This window comes from Grampus griseus (genome assembly GCF_964374135.1).
Source record: "Grampus griseus genome assembly, chromosome: 4".
Lineage (NCBI taxonomy): Eukaryota > Metazoa > Chordata > Mammalia > Artiodactyla > Delphinidae > Grampus > Grampus griseus.
In genome coordinates, this window is record NC_138997.1 from 139,158,400 (window position 1) to 139,172,989 (window position 14,590).

Sequence of the window (14,590 nt, forward strand, 5' to 3'; positions counted from 1 at the left end):
TTATACTCCAATAAAGATGTAAAAAAAAAAACCTCCCAAACACTCCTCTACCTTTTGAATAATAGATTTGAATTATGGTTTGAGCACTTAGCAGGTATCTGGAATCTGGTTTGAGCACTTAGTAGGTATCTGGAATCTATTTCTGGTTTACCTGAATCCTTCATCAAAAAAAGAGTCTAGAATAGCCTATAGTTTGCCATTAAACACATATAAGCCTCTACCAGGAAACTGTTTTACATAAGATGTTCTCTATGAAAGTTACATGGTCTTTAAGAAGAAACTCTCAATACCTGTCTGTACTCAAGATTATTTATGAGCTCATTGTAAGTATACTGCTAAGAAAAGCGACACGTGTGTTTCCGATAATGTGCAGGAAAGTTCGAAGGCATTCAAACTGCTTTGTTTGCAAAGCCCACTGATAGGCGCTGTGGCTTCCGACTGCAGCGTTGACAGAGTCCTTGACAAAACAGCTCTTGACCCCACGTGTGTCTGGCACACTGATGCTGTAAAAGATGGTTGCTGAAGGTTTTTTGGTTTTGTTTTTCCGGCTGAGTTTTATGGTTTTATTAACACAAACAAAATGTGCACACGGGCTGGCTATTCATTTTCTTGCCGCGCAGCCTGGCGTTGGGACCAGTGACTCTGACGGCCTGCTGGACTGCTCTTTCCACCATGGCCCTGCAGTTCTCGGAGGAGACATTGCAAGCAATCTCAGCACAGTAAGATGTGTCGCACATCGGCAGCACTTCAGGCTTCTTGACCTTGTGGACCAGGAACCTGCGGAAGCCGCTGGGCAGCCTGTGTTTTGTTTTCTTGTTACTCCGGTAACCGATGTTGGGCATCAAGATCTGGCCCTTGAATCTCCTATGCGCCCTGCTGTCAATGGCTCTGGGTTTCCACCAGTTCTGCTTACTGTCGGCATATCGGTCTGGCTGGTGCCGGATGAATTTCTTGGTCCTTTTTTTTTTGGATCATCTTGGGCCCCAAGAGGGGTCTGAGGGCGGCCACGATGCCGAGTAGGACATGGCTGCCACCTCCTTAGGCAGCGCCCGAGGAAGAGCGCTGCTGAAGTTTCTCTATTCTCTTTAAATAAACTGTCGCAGTTACTTACTGCTGCATAACAAATCACCCTAAAACACAGGGGCTTAAAGCAACCAACAAAACTTACTTTTGCTCATGAATCTGCAACCCCGGCAGTGCTCAGCAGGGATGGCTGTTCTCCACCCGGCTCAGCTCCATCTGATCGGATATGCCTCTTTATCTCCAACACATGGTCTCTACAGTATGTCAGCTTCAAGGTGGCCAGACTTTTCACAGGTGGACTCTAGGCTTCCCAGGCATCTGTCCCAGGAGAGAGAGCCCGGGGTGGGGGGGGGGGGGAGCTGTGTTGCCCTTCCCAGATGGCCTTGCTTCAGGAGTCACGTAGCCTTACCTCTGCCATGTTCTGTTAATCAAGGGCGGCCATTCCAAGGCCAGCCCAGGTTGAAGGGGAGGGGAAAATAGACTCCACCTCTTGCGTGGGAGTGGAAATGTTTTGCAGAATCACAAGGGATGGAAAATATTGCTCCTGTGATTTTTGATGCGGTCTAGCATATGAAACCACGGGAAGAATGTGGTTCAGAGTCTATACCGGGAATGAATGTGGTGTCAACCAAGGAGATGTTGGCGGAGCTCATGAAACTACGGATCTTGTTTCTCTTCTTTTCCATTGGCTTCCAGAAAACTCATTGGCAAATGTGTCGCCTTCCTCCAGCCAGATCCCTTGGCAAACTTCATATTCAATAACTTACCTTGTCTTCATTTTATTTTCCTACCATTCGTTTCCCTCTGCTCCAATATTCTTCACTTTTAAAACGCCCTGTTGTTGTATATGTGTTTTGCTACGCTGTCTTAAAGTGAGAAATGAATTTTTAAATACTCTGAGAAACCAGGGAACCCACACAATAGGAAATATATCCAGTAAACAAAAAGAGAGTGGCATGGACATATATACACTACCAAACGTAAAATAGATAGCCAGTGGGAAGCAGCCGCAGAGCACAGGGATATCAGCTCGGTGCTTTGTGACCACCTAGAGGGGTGGGATAGGGAGGGTGGGAGGGAGGGAGACGCAAGAGGGAAGAGACATGGGAACATATGTATATGTATAGCTGATTCACTTTGTTATAAAGCAGAAACTAACACACCATTATAAAACAATTATATTCCAATAAAGATGTTAAAAAAATAAAAATAAATTTAAAAAAAAAGATACCAAGAGAGTATAAACCTCACTAATAAAGAAGTGCATATTAAAACAAGGCATCATATTTTTACTTATAATTTAATGTGGACCCTAAGCCCAAGGCTTAGTTCTTCACTGGTACTGTGAATTTTCAAAACGATTTTCGTTCCTTTAGTCAGGGATAGGGATTGGCATATGAATAATGAGATCAGTGCTTGTATATGTACCTGGAAGAACTGTAAACTTGTGCAGTTGTTCTCCCAAAATAATTTGATGATATTTATTAAATGCCATAAACTCTGATCCAGTAAGATTTCTTCTGGGTTCTAGAATAAGGAAATGATCCAAATTCCGGGAAATCTGTATTACATATTAGGATATATGCATTTCCTATATACATTGGAATGTCATCTCAGCTTATCTTTTTTTTTAAAAAAAGCTGTGATCAAATATACATGCATAAAAATTTACCATTTTAACCAATTTTAGGCGCACAGTCAGTGGCATTAAGTACGTTCGCATTGTCGAGCAACCATCACCAGGACTTTTTCATCATTCTCAACATAAACTCTGTACCCATTAAACACTAACTCCCCATTCCCCCCTCTCCTCAACTCCTGGTAAGCACTATTCTATTTTCTGTCTCTAAATTTGACTAATCTAGGTACTTCACATAAGTGGAACGATGTAATATTTGTCTTTCAGTGTCTGGCTTATTTTACTTAGCATAATATTTCAAGGTTCATTCATATTGTAGCATGCATCAGAATTTCATTCCTTTTTTAAGGCTGAATAATATATATATATATATATATATATATATATATATATATATATATATATATATATATATAGCATTTTGTTAATCCATTTGTTCGTTATTGGGCATTTTTATTGTTTCTACCTTTTGGCTACTGTGAATAGTGCTAGTGTACAAATATCTGTTTGAGTCCCTGCTTTCAATTCTTTGGGTTATACACCTAGAAGTGAAATTGTTTCTATTTTATACCAATGAAAAATTAGAAGCAAACATCATATACAGCAAATAAGGAAATTGCTAACTAAATTATGGAACACGTCCTTTATATCCTGTCTGCTTTTAAAATGAGGACCTTAGGGGCCTCACAGGCCACCTTCCCAGGCCCCTGTTCTCCACGCCTCGCACTGTCTCCATCCACCACAGCATCTGTCCTGCCATGTTGATTGTTTCCCCTGCTAGAGGAAATGATCCTCTGTCAGGATAGGGATTTTGTCTTCCATCTCTGGCCTCAATTCGTCAATAGCTGGAACATAATATGAGCATGACAAGTGTTGATTAGGTAAAAGAGAGATTAGCAGGAAATAGCAGAGTCAAAAATCACCTCATAATAAATTTGATACAGCTGTTTGTTGACTGACTGTGAAAACATCAAGGACATGAACCTAGACTTGAATTTGGGGACTACAAAGTGAAAATCTTATAAGTGATAGGAAAGTCTTTGGAGGAGTATGACTATACCTAGTATGTCACGGCACTAAAGTTGGTCCTTTATTTTAGTGTTTAATATACAGCGAGAGTGTAAGATTCTTGAAAGACCTGGAATCTTTCAGGAGGGCCAGATGAATCTTTCTTACATGGAAGCATTCACACTTACACATTAGTCTTCCCCTTTTATTCCAATGAACGTGCATACAAATATACACGCCTGCCTTTTGAGATAATAAATATGTCCAATATTCTAAAATGCCAGTGCTAATAAAGATTTAATAGCCATAATATATCTAACCCACTCCTAAGTCTGAAGAAATAAATTGGCTTTTAGTAACAGACATCAGTAATCCCAAGTCTTATTCAATCTAGATCTTCCCTCTTTTCATTTACTACTGCATCCTCTTGAGAGTTGAGTGAGACCTTTATTCACTGTCACCTCCTCTGAGAAGTCTTCCCTGATTCACCCCATCCTGGAGCACATCCATCACTCTCTCCCTCCTTCCATTGCTTTACTTACTCTTCCTGTCCTCGACTGCCACCAGACATGCCACCTGTTTGATCTTTCCCTTGTTTCTTTTCTGTCCCTCATTTAAGAAGGTACATTCCTTGAAGGCAAAAGCTTTTATCCACCCGGCACCTAAGCAACACCTAGAAAATAACAGCAATTCAATAAAAATTTGTGAAACACATAAAGAAACGCTTAATTAAAAAGTCAGGACCTATAGAAGAGATCATAGGCAAAACATTCTCTGACATAAACAGCTGATTCACTTTGCTGTACAGTAGAAACTAACAATATTGGAAAGCAACTATACTCCAATAAAAATTTAAACAACAGAAATGAGCTATCAAGCCATGAAAAGACATGGAGGAACCTTAAATGCATATGACTAAGGGAAATAAGTCAATCTGAAAAGACTCCCTACTGCATGATTCCATCTGTATGACATCTGAAAAAGGCAAAACTGTGGAGACAGTGAAAGAATCAGTGATTGTCAGGGATGGAGGAGGGGTAGGACAGGTTAAATAGAGCACAGAGGATTTTAGGGCGGTGAAACTCCTCTGCGTTATACTCTAATGGTGGAAACATGTCATTATACATTTGTCCAAACCCATAGAATGTACAACACTAAGAGCTGATTCACTTTGTTATAAAGCAGAAACTAACACTCCATTGTAAAGCAATTATACTCCAATAAAGATGTTTTAAAAAAAAAGATTGAACCATAATGTAAACTATGGACTTTTGGTGATTATGATGAGTCAACATAGGTTCATCAATTGTCACAAATGTACAACTCTGGTGGGGGGTGATGGGGGAGGCTAAGCATGTGTGCGGGCAGGAGAATATGGGAACTCTCTGTACCTTCCTCTTAACCTTGTTGTGAAACTAAAACTGCTCTCAAAAATAGTGTCTTTAAAAAAACAAAACAAAACTCTACAAATAACAAATGCTGGAGAGGGTGTGGAGAAAAGGGAACCCTTCTACACTGCTGGTGAGAATGTAAATTGGTACAGCCACTATAGAGAACAGTATGAAGGTTCCTCAGAAAACTAAAAAGAGAATTACCATATTATCCAGCAATCCCACTCCTGGGCATGTATCCAGACAAAAATTAATCCAAAAAGATACATGCACCCCTAGGTTCATAGCAGCACTATTCACAATAGCCAAGACATGGAAACAACCTAAATGTCCATCGACAGATGAATGGATAAAGAAGATGTAATATATATATATATATATATATATATATATATATATATATATATATATATATATATATATATATATATATATATATATACACAATGGAATGCTACTCAGCCATTAAAAAGAATGAAATAATGCCATTTGCAGCAACATGCAACATGCAGAGATTATCATACTAAGTGATACAAGTCAGAAAGAGAAAGACAAATACCATATAATATCACTTATATGTGGAATCTAAACTATGACACAAATGAACCTACCTATGAAACAGAAATAGACTCATGGGCATATGGAACAAACTTGTAGTTGTCAAGGGGGAGTAGGTTGGGGGAGAGAGAGACGGAGTGGTAGGTGGGGTCAGCAGATGTAAGCTATTATATAGAGGATGGATAATAAACAAGGTCCTACTGTATAGCACAGAGAAATGTATTCAGTATCCTGTGATAAGCCATAATGGAAAAGAATATTAAAAAAGAATGTATATATATGTATAACTGAATCACTTTGCTGTACAGCAGAATTTAGCACAACATTGTAAATCAACTATACTTCAAAAAAAAACTAACATAAAATGAAATTTACCATTTTTTAGAATATTACTCAGCCATAAAAAGGAACGAAATTGGGTCATTTGTAGAGACATGGATGAATCCAGAGACTGTCATACAGAGTGAAGTAAGTCAGAAAGAGAAAAACAAATATCGTACATTAACACATATATGTGGAACCTAGAAAAATGGTACAGATGAACCGGTTTGCAGGGCAGAAATAGAGACACAGATGTAGAGCACAAACATATGGACACCAAGGGGGGAAAGTGGCAGGGTGGTGCTGGTGGTGGTGTGATGAATTGGGAGATTGGGATTGACATGTATACACTAATGTGTATAAAATAGATGACTAATAAGAACGTGCTGTATAAAAAATAAATACAATAAAGTTCCAAAAAAATAAATTAAAAAAAGAATTAAAAAAAATAAAATTTACCATTTTAATAAAAAAAAAAACTCCAGGACCTAAATTATATATACAACACACACTTACACACACACACACACACACACACACACACACACACACACACACACACACACACAATGATTACATGTAAATACACTCAAAATTAACAGTAACATCAAAACTGTAATATCGGTGAAATTGTGACTGATTCTCTTCTGTATTCTAAATATTCTAATGTAATTGCATTGCTTTTGTTGTGGACTATCTGCCATGGTAGGGCGCTACCAAGGTGGGAGTTTACTACCAAGAATCCTCATGTTAGCACTTCAGTGAATTCGTAGTTCTCCAGAATCTTCTTCTCAACTTTGCAAGCTCAACTAGTTGATTTTTTTCACAACCTGAAAGTAAGTAGATCGTTCTTCAATGGATGTACTCAAATTAACCTTGACTGCAAACGACTAGTACATAAATCTAAATGCAAATTATGTCTTTAAAACAAGAAATTTAACTGCCAAAGGGACCTTGAGTTGTACCCTCTTAACTTAGTGACCACGGAATCAGATAAACAGTACTTGGATTTAAGTTCTGACATTTAATGGGATTGATTGCTCTATGTGGGGACTTGTCAGCTGTATCACTTCAAAAAAGCTGTCCCTGTCCCCAGACAGATGAAGTCCACTGGCCAGGAGAACTTCTCTTGGGCGGAGCTGGGATGTAATGGCAAATCTCCCTCCGTGACTTTGCGGACTTCCATCACTGATCATCTACCTCCTTTTCTGATTGACATGTTTTTTTCTTATAACATATTAAATAATTTAACCCACAATAGCTTCTGGACATGCTAATAGAGCCAGTTTTGTATTGTACTTCCTGCTTCTGGACCTAAGCAATATTTATATCTGCGTCCTGTTTTGCATATATTCTAAAGTCATTATTATGCTTTGATTTTACAGATGACTCTCAGAGACCCAGGACATTTTTTTTGCTGCTGCCTGCATTAGAATAATAAAAATAATTTCTAAAGTCAGGATGGTAAATATTCCATATTAGGTAAGGTCCCTTTTTAAGCACGTTTTTTGTTTATTTGTTTTTTTGTTTTTTTTTTGCGGTACACGGGCCTCTCACTGTTGTGGCCTCTCCCGTTGCGGAGCACAGGCTCCGGATGCACAGGCTTAGCGGCCATGGCTCATGGGCCCAGCCGCTACGCGGCATGTGGGATCTTCCCGGAGCGGGGCACGAACCTGTGTCCCCTGCATTGGCAGGCAGACTCTCAACCACTGCGCCACCAGGGAAGCCCTAACCACGTTTTTAAAAATATACACGCTTTAGAACCTGTAACAGAGTCCCAGTTTGAGTCTAAGGTGTGTCACCTCGAATCTATTCTACTATCCTGACATTCCACAGGGACTAGTGAGACAGGCTCACCAGGAGTCTATTTTAATGATGATCAAGGTTCTTCCCAGGAAAAAACTCATTCTAATAAGAGAGTCAATGGCCCAAGCTTGGAAGAGAGAAGTGAATGAGAGCATAGCAGGTGACTGTCGCTCAGACTGTCCTCCAGCCCACACCCACTGCAGGTTGCACCAAGAAGAGCCAAAATAATTCCTTCTCTGAAGCCTCCATGGGACCTTCAGACTGTGAAACATCAGCCACACTAGAGCCGGTGATGGCGAGGTATTGGTAGCAGGAGTTCTGTACACCTTGTCGCCAGGGGTGGTGATCAATTCAATGACCTAGATTTCAAGGGCGCAGAGGTCAGTGCCCTCATTACCAGAATCACCAAGGAACTAGAACACTGGCAGCTCTGGTGCCTTGGGCGGACACTGGTGACACAGCTGAGTAAGACATCTGCCATACCCGGAGTCATTATTGTAGCTAGCCAGGATAGGAGATGACTTTGAAGTTTTTATGACACAGACATTTCCTAGAGATCTCTAGACCATTTTACCAAATTTGAGAGGGCTGAAATTTCTGCAGACCAAGTGAGAACAGATACATAGAAGTACTGCTTTGTAATTATTGTTTCTACCGTCCCAAGGTTTACCAAGGTAGGTGCAGCCTAGGAAATAACATTTACACCTAAAAGTTAAGTTTCAGTTGGATACAATCCTTTCACTTATGGAAGATGATCCATTCTCAGATGACAGAAGACCAGGTAGTCACTGTGATTCCCAGTAAAATCAAGCTACATCCAGCTTAAAAAAAAAATGGTTATAAATTTGAAAAAATTATTTTTAAAATGCCAAAGAGTAACAATGATGTCATAAACACCCATTTCCACCCCTCAAAATTAACATTAATATTTTGTCATATGTGCTCCAGATCTTAATCTTTTAAGAACTAAAGCATCACAGTCAAGGAAACTGTCCCCTACATTCCCTTCTCCACCCCCATTCTCATCCCTCACCTTCCACCCTATGAGAAAGTCATGGATGCAACTTTTAAATATACAACAAATAATATAGCACATTATTTATGAATATAAAAATACATGCACCCCAATGTTCATAGCAGCATTATTTACAATAGCCAAGATATGGAAGCACCCTAAGTGTCCAGCAACAGACAAATGGATAAAGAAGATGTAGTATATATACACAATGGAATACTACTCAGCCATAAAAAAGACTGAAATTTTGCCATTTGCAACAACACAGATGAACTTGGAGGGTATTATGCCTGGTGAAGTAAGTCAGACAAAGACAGACAAATACTGTATGATACCACTTAACATGTGGAATCTAAAAATACAACGAACTAGTGAATATAACAAAAAAGAAGCAAACTCACAGATATAGAGAACAAACTAGTAGTTACCAGTGGGGAGAGGGAAGAAGAGGAGAGGGTCAAGATAAGTGTATGGGATTAAGAGGTACAAACCACTATGTATAAAATTAATAAGCTGCAAGGATATATTGTACAGCCCAGGGAGAGCCAATATTTTATAATAATTATAAATGGCATATAATCTTTAAAAATCGTGAATCACTATGTTGTACACCTGAAACTTATATAATGTTGTAAATAAACTATACCTCAATAATAAATAAATAGTAAATTAAAATAAAAAGCAAAAGTATAAAGACAAGGAATGGCTGTATCAAGGCAAATTTTTAATATAAGAGATAGGAAGAGAATGTTTTACTCTTCTTATAAATACTGTAAACATAGAGAACCTGATTACTTTTAAGGAAAAGTAATTAAGGACAGCCAAATACTTTATTGAAAAGTATAACATAGCCATAATCTCACTCTTCCTTTTCAGTTGAGTGTGAGAAAATGATAGGAAAAAGTTGGGAACTGGGAACCAGAGATAAGATAGTGTTTGTTCCTTCCAGCAATTCTTCCTTTTTAGAAACTGAAGGAAGAGGTGACTAGGAGAGACCTACAGTTGATCTCTGAGCAGTGAGTAGCTGCAGGCACCATGATGCCAGCCAAGCCTAAAGGATAAGACCCATCCCCGGGCATGGGTCTTTTGATTCCAAGCTAAGAAATTCAAGGTAAGCTACAAAAAGCATTCTAATTGGGGCCTACATGTGTTTGATTACAAACAATAGGTATACATAAAATTAGTTTTAAAATTACCCAATTTTTCCCTAATCTTGCCATGGTTTTGCTTGAAAAGTGACTATAGGGCTTCATTTAAGTACAAGAGTCATTAAAAGTATTTAAATGAGGTTTTCCATTGAAAAGCAAAAATTATGTACAAATTGGGGATTATATATCAAGGGTCAGATTCTAATTAAACAAGGAGATTAAAACTATTATTTATCGCTGCTTCTTTCTAAAACCCAACCACTAATAACAATATTAAAGGAATAAGACTTTATTAACTCCCAAGTTCTCAGAGCACGGGTGGGGCTTGGCAACTGACCTTAGACTGAGGGCAAGAGTGTAAGTCACCGAAAAAGCAAACCACAGGAAATACAAGGGCAGACAAGAGCAGAAGAGAGTTAGCAACAAAGTTCTGGAAGCTGGAAAAGATGTGGACTTGAGGCAACTGAGTGAGTCAAAGGGAGAAGGTAGGAAGTACCACAGTGGAGAACATGGGGAAGAAGACAAGAACTCATTTCTTCACACCATAGAATTCTAGAAAGATTCAACATTGGGAGGTGCTGGGAGACAAGGCTGACTGATAAATAACTCCCGTCCTCCAGCTTTTTCTCAGTTGAATATACAACTGGTTAAGACACAGATGCAGGAACCGGGCAGCAGGAGATCAAAATGTCACTTTTAATGTGAAATCCTGGATTGGATCCTGGACCAGAAAAAGACTGGTGGGAAAACTGATGAAATTCAAAAAAGGTCTGTGGGTTAGTTTATTGTAATGTACTGTGATCTCCTGCTTTCTATCTCTGTCCTGTAGTTACATAAAACATTAACATTAGGGGAAGCTGGACAAAGGGTATCTAGGAACTCTCTGTACTATTTTTTGCAACTTGCCTGTAAGTCTAAAATCTCTCAAAAATCAAACCTTCTTTAAAAGTTAAATGTCTCCTTTATCGCAAATAAAGCTCTTCTGAGAAAGCATAACTTATTCTGCCTGAACTAGATAGATTTGCCAACTCCACCCCTGAATTAGACAGATCTACCCAATAAGAATCACAAGCCATGATGGGACAACTCATGTCTCATCACAGGACAGTGCCACGGGCCCTAAGCTGACCCCCGGCCAAAAACTGTTAAGAACACATGCTCTGTTACAGACAGGCAAATCTTAAGTGTGGGAAGTTAGGATCACATAAAAGAAAAGTGAGAGGAAAGGGCTGAGCCGCGCCTGCCCAGTTCTTCTCCCAAACTCTCTGATTAAGTCACTCTTGTCACCTAGGGAGGAGTGAAGGCACGAGAAGAAAGAATCCAAGAGTATTATTCTAATACAGTGACCTCAGATGTTTTGGTCTCAAGACCCTTTCATGCTATTAAAAAATATTGAAGGGCTTCCCTGGTGGCGCAGTGGTTGAGAGCCCGCCTGCCGATGCAGGGGACACGGGTTCGTGCCTCGGTCCGGGAAGATCCCACATGCCGCGGAGCGGCTGGGTCCGTGAGCCATGGCCGCTGAGCCTGCGGGTCCGGAGCCTGTGCTCCCCAACGGGAGAGGCTACAACAGTGAGAGGCCCACGTAACACAAAAAAAAAAAAAAAAAAAAAAAAAAATATTGAAGACCTCAAAGAGCTTTTATTCATGTTGGTTATATACTAAAAGTATCAGCTTTGGGGCAATATATACATATATATTTTTATATATTTATATATAAAGGTATTGTGTATATATATATACATAAAAAATATATATTTCCCAAAAGCTGAAACTTTTAGTATTTCTTTATTAATCCACTTAACAATATTAATAAATCCAGTACATGTTAATGTGAATAACATATTTTATGAAAGATAAGTTTATATTTCAAACCAAGAAAACATAGTGAGAAGAGTGGCTTTGTTGCACATTTTTATAAAGCTCAGTAATGTTTGGCGTAGCAGAAGACAGCCAGATTCCCATATCTGCTTCTGCATTTAATCTGTTGCATTATCACACATCATGTTGCCTCTAGAAAATTCCCCTGTACGCTCACGGGAATATGTGAGTGAAAAGGGAAAATCTCATCTTAGTATTATTATAAAAATTCTTTTGACTTTTCAGACCCCCAGACCACACTCTGAGAACCGATGCTCTAATAAATTCCCCTCTACGTGCAGTAACAGCAAAGTGCATGTTCCCCAGACAGGAGACCGGAAGTGCTTGTGAAGGCTGGGGGGAGGCTGAGTCTGAACCAGAGCCACACTGGTTGAAAGTCTGTCTAGGAAGCAGCTAAACCCCTTGCCCTGAGTCCCCTCTCTTAGCTGCTACAATGAGGTAACTGCCTGTCTCCCTCCATGTTGCCAATTTACTGAAAGCCTAAACGCAGACAAGCTCCAGACTCAGGGATGCCAGCCAGAGCTGAAGAAAACAGGGTGAAATCATGCATAAGGTGTGATGAGATCTCCCATCCTCCTTACTCTGCTCTGCTCTTAGAATCCTGCAGCCTAGTTTGTTATCCACCCCCCCAACAAACACACCATAAGCAAGAGACTGGGTAATTTTTCTCTGAGGAAACTAAACAATACAAGAGAAAAAAAAAGACCTATAAATACTGAGAGCTGAGATATCCATCAAGGAAAGAACACCAACAAATTACCCTAAATTAAAGCCCACATCTTGACAAGCCCTGCCTCTGAACATACTCTTCCAATCAACTTTCATGCATCACTCTTCGCACTAGTAGACAGTCCAGGATTATTAAGTCATACATTCTCAGAAAGCATCCAATGGGGGAAAAATTAGACAAGATGATAAAAGTAGAATGGAAGGACAAAGTGTTTAAAAAAAAAAAAAAGGAAAGAAACATTCATCAAACCACAAAGGACTTCTTGGACGTTAAAAATAAAAAAGCAGAAATTTAAAAATTAATAAAAGTTTTGGAAGATAAAAGTTGAGAAAATCTTTCAGAAAGTAGATCAAAGAAAAATTGGTAGAAAATAGAAAAAATAATACTAAGAAAAGCAGAGAATCAATACAGGTTAAACATGCAACAAATACGACCCCAGAAAGAGATAACTGAGAAAATTACCAAATAAATAAAAACAAAAACTTCACAGAATTGAAGAGCTTGAGTTTCCGAATTGAAAGAGCCCATCACATACCCAGGATAATACACAAATGTAGGAAGAAGAAAAAAACCCGTACACAATATGAAACTCCAGAATAAAGGGGATAAAGAGAAAAGCCTAAAAGTTTCAAGAACACAAAGACAGGAAGCACGTGAAAATGAAGATTCACAACGGCATCAGACTTGACAATTAGAAGTCTGGAGGGTTTCCCTGGTGGCGCAGTGGTTGAGAGTCCGCCTGCCGATGCAGGGGACGCGGGTTCGTGCCCCGGTCCGGGAAGATCCCACATGCCGCGGAGCAGCTGCGCCCGTGAGCCATGGCCGCTGAGCCTGCACGTCCGGAGCCTGTGCTCCGCAACGGGAGAGGCCACAGCAGTGAGAGGCCCGCAAAAAAAAAAAAAGAAAAAAATAAAGTCTGGAAACTACACGATAATGGATAAAGCCTTCAAAATTCTGAAGAAAAATGTTATCAACCTAGAATTCTAAACCCAAACCATTATTCAGGGATGAGGTATAAAGACATGTTCACAAATGCCACATCTGAAAAAGATTACTGCCCAGGCAACCTTTTTCAGGATGCCACTAGAAAAATGTAATCCACTGAAAGGAAGCAGGCAACCAAGCAGATAAAACATGGAACCAGGATAGAAGGTATGGTAGCCACTCCTCAAGGTGGACCCACATGAGCCCCTCCCGCTGATATTCACATCCTGTACAGTTCCCTCCCCTGTTGGAAAAGGATTGGTCTGTGTGACCAAAAGAAGATGGCAGAAGTAACAATTGTCACTTCTGAGATTAGGTTATAAGAGACCCTGAGCCTTCCAAAATATCTAACGATCTGAAGGCCTGTTCTGCCCGTTTATCCCAGAGCACAGGCTGCCTCATTTCCGATCTCCACCCTGAATTCCTTTCAGGATGTGTTGGAGGTCAGCGACTGCAGTGGCTAATGGCTAATCCATGTAGAGCCGGGTGACAAGCAACATTCTTTAGTTGGCACTTGGTAGGAAAGATTTGTCTCTGCTCCATGCAAAGGCAGCTGGGGTAGCTCAACTGGGGCATAAGCAATACGCATCCCAAATCTTGTGCCATAGCTACACAGTCTCTGAATGCCTGGTCTTAAATCCCGACGCCTTGTGCCCTGCCTTAAGCCCACACTAAATTTCTAACGTGACTTTGCTCATTCGCGCTGTTTTGCAAACTTGCTGTCAGCCCCCAGGAATACGAGAGAAAATCACCGAGATTATAGAGAGACGAAGGGCCATGGGACACATGAGGACCTCTGCCTGAAGGGCTCTGCTCTCCCCAGAGGTGAAGTCTAGAAAGTGGTGGGAGAGTTGAAAGCATTAGTTATGAGGCGGTTCCCCTACCCTGCGGTACCCTTCATTGTTCAGGTTTCCTCTCTGAGCCACAGAGATGGGCGATGTACACATAACGGGATGATACTGCAAATGAGGCGGCCCCTTTCCTACGCTGCTCCTGCGTGTTTTCGGAGAAAAAAACCCACAGCCAACCCTGGCCTCCTACCTCACATCTCTGCAAGACCCCCGTTTCACGCTTCAACAGCCAGATGGG

At 40.2% G+C, this 14,590-nt stretch overlaps 1 pseudogene across 1 annotated transcript in view; it reads right to left on the reverse strand.

Annotated features, from left to right (window-relative positions):
• Nucleotides 1–566: 566 nt before the first annotated feature.
• Nucleotides 567–14,590, reverse strand: part of LOC309822324 (large ribosomal subunit protein eL32-like) — a 72,950-nt pseudogene continuing 58,926 nt past the window's right edge. Inside the window, exon 2 of the transcript in view lies at nucleotides 567–1,037. The product of the transcript in view is annotated as a large ribosomal subunit protein eL32-like (transcript). The remainder of the gene's footprint in view (nucleotides 1,038–14,590) is intronic.